General features: G+C 44.0%; 1 pseudogene; it reads right to left on the bottom strand.

Moving 5' to 3' along the window:
- Positions 1-2,688: 2,688 nt before the first annotated feature.
- LOC136500815 (uncharacterized) lies at positions 2,689-7,255 on the bottom strand (annotated as a pseudogene).
- Between the last annotated feature and the right edge of the window lie 360 nt (positions 7,256-7,615).

Here is a 7,615-nt window from a genome sequence, read left to right as displayed (position 1 = left end):
TCGTGAGCACTGACAGTCCTTGGTGATCTGTCGGACACAGGTGCCGTTCAGAAGGGCAGTCGCCACCGCCTCATGTTGGATAAAGCGACAAGGCACGACTGCTAATAAAGTTTGCTGGTTAATTTTGCACTATATGATGAATCAGAGCCTGGTTACTAAATGGATTTGGAAGATCCAAAAGGGTTCCAAGGAGCTATGGTTTAGATTGCTGGATGCCAAATGCCAAATACATGAAAGGTAAAGGATTCTTTGGATCTCCCTACAATGGAACTTCCCAATTTTGGAAAGGCTTGCACAAGGTTAAGCACCTGTTTCAGTGGGGGCTGAGTACATTGTGAGAAAGGGAGATAGGACTAGATTTTGGCATGATTCCTGGATTGGAGGCATGCCTCTGAAAATTCAGTTTAGTGGTGTTTTTTAGGTTTGTCAGAAACCAGATGCAGTGGTAAGGGATTTCTGGAGAGAAAGGGAATGAGATATTCCATTAAGGAGTCTGCATGGGGCAATGCTCCTTGAGTGGGAAAAGTTGTGGTCCATTTTACAGGATATGCAATTAGATGACTATGGTCAGAATGAGGTGTCATGGGTTCTGGAGAAGTCAACAGGTTACACCACTAAGTCCCTGTACAACTGTCTAACTCATGGGGGAGTTAGGGACAAAGTGCATGATATTTTGTGGAAGTGTAAAATTCCTATCAAAGTGAAAGTTTTCCTATGGCAGGCTATACACAATAAGCTCCAAACTGTTGTGGCCTTAGTTAGAAGAAAGTGGCGTGGGAGCCCTCTGTGTCGTGTCTACAATAAGCTTGAAACTGTCAATCACATATTATTTGAATGTGTGTTTGCCCAATTTATTTGGTGCTGTGTTAGGGATGCTTTTAATCTACAGGGATTCCCTTTGTCTATTCAGGACTTAATTTCCCAATGGATGCCAAGGAGGCTGGGTGTTACTAAAAAATTATGCTTCGCTTTCTATCTGGAAGAACCATAATAAGATGGCGATTGAAAAGAACTTCCCGATAAACCCACCCTGTAATTCATATGGCTATCAACTTTCTGAAGATGTGGGCAGATTTACACAAGGAGGCCGACAAAGTCAAGATGGTGGAGATGGCGCGGTACTTGGAAGACTGGATGAGCCAGAAGAAAAGTTTTGAAGGACATTGCTCTGATATTATGATAATATATAGCTCGTAGTTTTCCTACTTGTTTTTTGGTATTAGCCGTGTTGGCTAGTGGGTCTGGAACTTCGTTTAAGTGTTGGAGGGTTGCTTCTTTGCTCTTTCTGTAAAAACTGGTAAACCCAGTATGTAAGACTCTGTTATTGGCTTTCTTAAAAGCCGAGTTATTCTCCTTTCAAAAAAAAAAGTTTTGCACTATATAGTTATTAATTAAATTTGTTGCATTAGCTTAGACTTAAATTGTTTTTGTTAAACAATTCTATCAGTCAATATAGCACATATATTTAATTCATAGGAAACATAAATCCATGTCTAGAGGACTAGAGGTTAACAACAATCGATGATCTCTCTATAAAAGTAGTGTTTTCCCCTTTTCAAATGCTTAAGCTTAAAGATGGATTGTACACCCTTCCTCCAAAAAAAAGTCCAATTATAACTTTTTTGAGTCAATCAATTTCAAGTTTGGTTAAATATAAAAATACTAATATTTATAATACCAACTAATTATCATCATTAGATTAATTATGAAATATATTTTATACTAAACTTATTTGGAGAGATAAATGTTAGCACTATTTTCTAATTATTTGCACTAAAATTACTCACATCTGCCATTATGAAAAATAATGTAAAGTAACCTTGGCAATTTGATTTAAACTACACACATCTAGCATTATGGAAGATAGTATAAAGCAACCGCTTTGATTAGTCTGTCGAGCGCCCGACTAGGTCTAACCGACGCAGAGTTAGCAATGCAAAATTTCATTTGTTAGAAAGACCAACTGTATAAATTTTGTAAGAGTTTAATCAAATTTTAAAAAATTTAGTCAAAACTTACTAACTTAGGAAAGGGGCTGACCCCTCCCCCCTTCCGTCAGCCTCCTCGGGCTGTCTATTGTCACAACACAAGTTGATGTTACACTCAAGTTGATTGTCACAACACAAGTCGATGTCACACTCAACTCAAGTGGTCTATTGTCATGTCACAACACAAGTTGATGATGTCACACTCAAATCATGTGCAGATGGTAGTAAAATACTTAGTCATAACTCCGTGTAGTTAACAACCGGGAACACATACGACACCATACTGATAAGGTTGTCGCCATAGGACCGTTGCAGCACTCCATCCTACCCACAAATCCAGTGTGTAAAGTTTTGAGGTGTTATATCGGGTATTGCATGAGAGTGTCGCATGTGATGTTCAGATACTAATAAAAAAACAAATTACAGAATCTATCAGTAATCCGCGAGATAAATTTATTAAGCCTAATTAATCCACCGTTAGCGCATACGTTACCGTAGCACAACATTGTCAAATCATGGACTAATTAGACTTGAAAAATTCGCCTCGTAAATTAGTCACAAACCGTGCAATTAGTTATTTTTTTAGTTTATATTTAATACTCCATGCATATGTCTAAACATTCAATAGGATAGAGAGTAAACTTTAGGGCGAGGAACTGAACAAGGCCCCAATAGGATGATTTCTGATTCCATCAGATCCAGACCCCTCCAAGCCTGTCTCATATTAGTCACCACGGACATAACACAACACAACGCATAGTTTCTTGTATTTTTCATTTGAATGGTATGCAATACCACTCCACAATTCAAGAATAAAGATTCTTGAATCCTGTGATAGTTTCTGTAACAACTAACAAATCAGAGGAACTCTTTTATTATTATGTGGTGGTAACAATAATCACAAATCACAAATAGTGGATGGTAACAACAGCTCCTCTCATTTTGCTTCTACACATACTTTTCTTATGTTCCCCTAGCAAATAAAGGAGAATCCAGAATATGATCCCTGTTATAGATTGACCATTTGGAGAGGGGGTCCTACGATCTGGTTTTTCCTCTACACTTGAAAGTGACAATAGTGCCTGAAAACAAGGCAAACTAATGTTAAGTGTGCATGGACCAATGTACAGACAGAAACATATCCTTCTATTACCAAAATGTTCCTAACTGACTACAAATTAGGTTTATCTACATGTTCAAAATGAAATATTTTCAGGAATAGGATTTGTGATGTAGAAAGAGAAAAATCGAAATTCAACAAACTTTACCCTGGAGCTACATCTCTAGAAAGCATGACATGTGAAGCATCCACTCAACGAACTCATTTGACCGTTCTTGCTGAGGTGTGGCGCCGTTTTGATAGTCCTGGAAATATGCGGATCCTGATTTACGGTTGACGTACTGCGTACCAGCCTGTGTTTTCTGAGAGCCAGACCTGAGGGTGTTGAAAATCCTCTCCAGCGAGTATGGCCTTTTCTTTTCAAGTTTTATCTGATGAATAACAAGAATTAGATGATATCAAACCTCCTAGCAGCGAGGAAACTGGAATGGAGTGTGGAAAAGAAAAAAAGAGTTCAATCCAGAATAAAGAAACAAGCATACCACAAGCTTTTGTATGGCTGCTTCTGCTTCAACTTTTTGCATATTTTCCCATGCAGTCATTTTTGTCTCCTCTCCCTCAATCCTTTATATAAACAGCAAGTGTATCCATCAGTGTTTGACAGAACAAGGTAAATGTGTTACAACTACATTAGCTTCTCCAATTCCTATATTAGATAACTGACCATCCACCAAAGATACGAACTACTTGCAGAGTTGCAAATACAGAATAGGTAACAGAGGCGACGACTAGTCTCTACCAGCATAAGAAGTGAATGATACGCCACTTCAAACTAGGAAGGATGAAGATGTAACAGTTGACAAAGGCAGCTACATTCCTACATAAACTATGTTCTAACGCTAGCCATGTAAGTTGTGTAACTTTTGCTCCTAGCAGTTATCAACTTTAGAAACTCTTCTTTTGAAATTCTTATAAAGCAAATTCAGGCACCATTATTTTAGTGTGAAGGCACTAGCCCTCATCCTTTTGCTTACATCAGCAATTTTTTTTAGATCTAATATCAAATACATTTGCCAAAGCTATACATAAAAGTGATGTAACAACTTAATAAAAAGCTCTCCCATTGTGATATTAAAATTCATTTTGTAAATGACAGTTGAGGTAGATTAGCAAATTAGAAGAAGTCACAATCAAAGTTGCATGATTTTATGAAGTAAACATCTAATTAGTTAGTTCGATACAAAAATATGGTGCATAGGAATAGTAGTATGTATGGATCGAGCAAGCCAAACAACTAATTTATCTGAAAAGGTTCAACAACAATAGCAGCCTCTTACTTTGATATACACTTAGTGGTTTCTGCTACTTCCCAGGCAGAAGATTTAGAATCCATAGTCTTTTTCTTCCATTCAATAATATTTGGTGCATTCATTGTCAGAGCCTCGGGTGACATGTTTCTTGGACCACCTAGTCAGAGTCACCCGATCATCCACTTGCACATCCCTGACCTCAAGCTTAGAGAAACAACTCTCCAGCTCTTTGACTTGTTGCGCCGATAGTGAACGGGAGAAGGAAGACCTCATGCTGGGAGAAGATGACCTGCTAATATCAGGGCTTGTTTGTGTTGCCACATCCTTCCTCACAATTATGGGGGCACTGCTAGTGGCAGAGTCTTTTATGCTTTCAATCCCACCATCTGCCACAAAAAGAAACCAAAAGGTTCCGCTTGAGAAATTTGAGCATAAGCAATAAGGTCCAACACATTGTTTACTGAATATTAGAACCAAGATAGCCAGCAACATTTAATTCGTCTAAACCTTCTAGTTCAATAGGGAACGGTTAACCATAGAAGTTTGTCATCTACATCTCTCAACAGAAATCTGGTGCTAAACAAAACATAAAGAGAGAACATACACATTACACAGTGCTCAAGAACATAGGGGCATTTACCTTGTATAGATTCAAGTGAAGTAGGCAATGACTGATATGACTCGACTGCACTACCAAGTTGCTGAGAAACCCTGGTAGACTGCATAGCAGGATGCCGACCATTCATTTGACCAGACCTGCCTCCTCGGCCATTGCTGCTATCGTCACCCGATGCACCACTTAGATCCCTTCCCAAGTCCATAACACCCCCACAAACATGCTCAGGTAGCAAGACCCCAGCCAGGTAAGGTGCATTCACTGTGAGATTTCCAACTCTAGCATTGTCAAGAAACTGAGCAGATGATGAAACACAAGAGTATGCCCCACCAAATCTACCAGGAGGTCCAACAGGACCACTTTTGGATTTCGGCCGCCAGAGTTGCGGCACTGACCTCCCAAGTGCATTGTTCGGGTTAGGACTGAAGATCCACCTCTCCGCATCCTCCCATTTCGACGGCAGTGTCCTCCCACTGCTATAAGGCAACACCATGACGCTTCCTGGGTGCCTTCTATGGCCAGGCCGAAGGCGGGATCACTCTTTCGGAATTCGGACCCTGCTGATAGCCAACGCCTGTCATCCCACGCCGATTGTAGCTCGGTGGTGTCCCTGGACTAGACAGCACGTCTGGCCTACCACCGTGTGATGAATTTGATATGCCCAACCCCTTGTTCATCACCCCAACACCAGTGACCGGGGGGGACCCTGGAGACTGCATTGATGATCTGGCAACACCAGGGCAGCCGAAATCAAGCGAGGCCGGCTGTTGCGCCCTGTCCTTCCTGCTGCCTTGGAAAAGAACAGCTCCCAACCGATGCCGCTGGTCTTGGCGTTCTGTCAAACAGGTTATGGTCATACCAGATTAAGGCTCCACGAGCTACCAGTGGACAGTGGCCAGGTAAAAGAATAATCATGGTAGTATTACCGCCAGTGAAACAGGGGACTGCTGCATTCTTGGTCTGCCCTTGGGGTCGTGCTCGTGCATGTACCCACCTCTTGTCCTTGGCCGCTTCTAATGCCCCATCGTCGTCGTCCTCTTGTGGCTCCGTGGAACCTGCAGAAGCTTCAGGAGGCGCAAAGTCCATCGACTTTAATGGCTGCGAAGTCGTGCATTAACAAGCAGAAGAGAAGCAGCAACAGTGGTGTAGGTGTACAACTAGTACAAGCAAGATAATGAAGCAGTGTAAGAGTACAACTGTGCAAGCAATGAGCTTTTGTTGACTACATTGTGCTCTGCTCAGTGCTCACCGTAGGAGGATGAGGGAGTGAGCGCCTCGTCCCGCTCCGGATCCGTCCCCAGTCGACCACCCCGGCGCACGAACCTGGTTAAAGGCTGCACCGACAGTTCTCTTCAGATTAAAAAAGTAACGCAACCTGAACCTTAATTACTAGTCCAAAGAAGCTGCAAAACCGGCGATCGATCAAAAAGAAAAGTGAAACCAAGGACCCTCCCTCCCATAATGCCCCATTTTGGCTGTCCCTGTTGCCAGGGTTTAGGGCCCCGTATTGTTTATCGCAATGGGGTTTACAGAGACCATGTTGTATTGTAAGTCTACAGCTGGACAGTATTGCTTCTTGTCCCTAGCACTGGCATCTAGGTGTACGGTTTCGTTGACTACCTAGATCCGCGTGACACAACTTGCATCAACAATCAGTATCGTCACTGTCAGTAATCAACCAAAATCGATCCCTACCTCACATTTCAGGGGGCAAAAAATGATGCATTTCTGCTATCTGATCTGATCAGTGATGAACTGATGACGCCTGGTTCGTCTTCGCCATCTCTATCAAGAAATGCTCAAGGGAAGGGGAAACAATCAACCAAAACCAAGCGCATCCACCTCCTCTCCATCAAAAGTTTGGCACTTCCACCATTGCTGGTAGTGGAGCTGTGGTGCAGCGCAAAGGTAACGGCAACGAACGCGAGCAAAAGAAACCAAGCAGCTCAGCTGCAGCTCAGTCAGTTAGGCAGACAGGAAAAAAGAGAGAACGACTGACCGAGTCGCCGCCAGATGATCCGCGGGCGCTGCTCCCGCTCCCGATGCTGGTGGAGCTCGCCGAGCACCCGCTCGCCTCCCCGTCCTCCACCGCGGCCCCGCACTTTCTCCTCACCGCCGCCCCGCTGGCGCCGCTGCCGCGGAGCCCCGCCCCACTCTCACTACCACCACCATCGCCGAACCCGCATCTCTCCGTGCCCCCGGAGACGACCGCGTGAGCGGTGAGCCGCAGCAGCACTGAGAGCGGAGACAGCACGGCACGGCACGGCGGCAGCGAGAAGCGCGCGCGGTATTAAAAATGGCGGGTGCGGGGGGTGGCGTTTAATAGCAGAGGCGAGGTGGGAGGGAAATGAATCCCGCGGTGGCCTGGCCAGTGGCCACGCCACGCCACTCCCCTCCCCTACCCCTCCCTAGTAGACAGACACCAGCAGTGGCAGAGTCGCAGTAGGTACGGGCATCCCGAGGTGGATGCCAACGTGGGGGTCTACTGTAGCTAGTAATAACTGCGTCACGCTGAAGTTCGCGCCGCGCTTTACCTGGCCGGCGCATCCTGCCGCAGTAATTGCGCCGCCGTACTTGTTCACTGCCAGCCAGCGCCTACGGTGCGGCCGTGAAAAGCCTCCATCCCATCCAAGATTCTGTA

The sequence above is a fragment of the Miscanthus floridulus genome, chromosome 13, assembly GCF_019320115.1.
Source record: "Miscanthus floridulus cultivar M001 chromosome 13, ASM1932011v1, whole genome shotgun sequence".
In the NCBI taxonomy this organism is placed as follows: domain Eukaryota; kingdom Viridiplantae; phylum Streptophyta; class Magnoliopsida; order Poales; family Poaceae; genus Miscanthus; species Miscanthus floridulus.
This window is presented reverse-complemented; position numbering and strand designations above follow the sequence as displayed.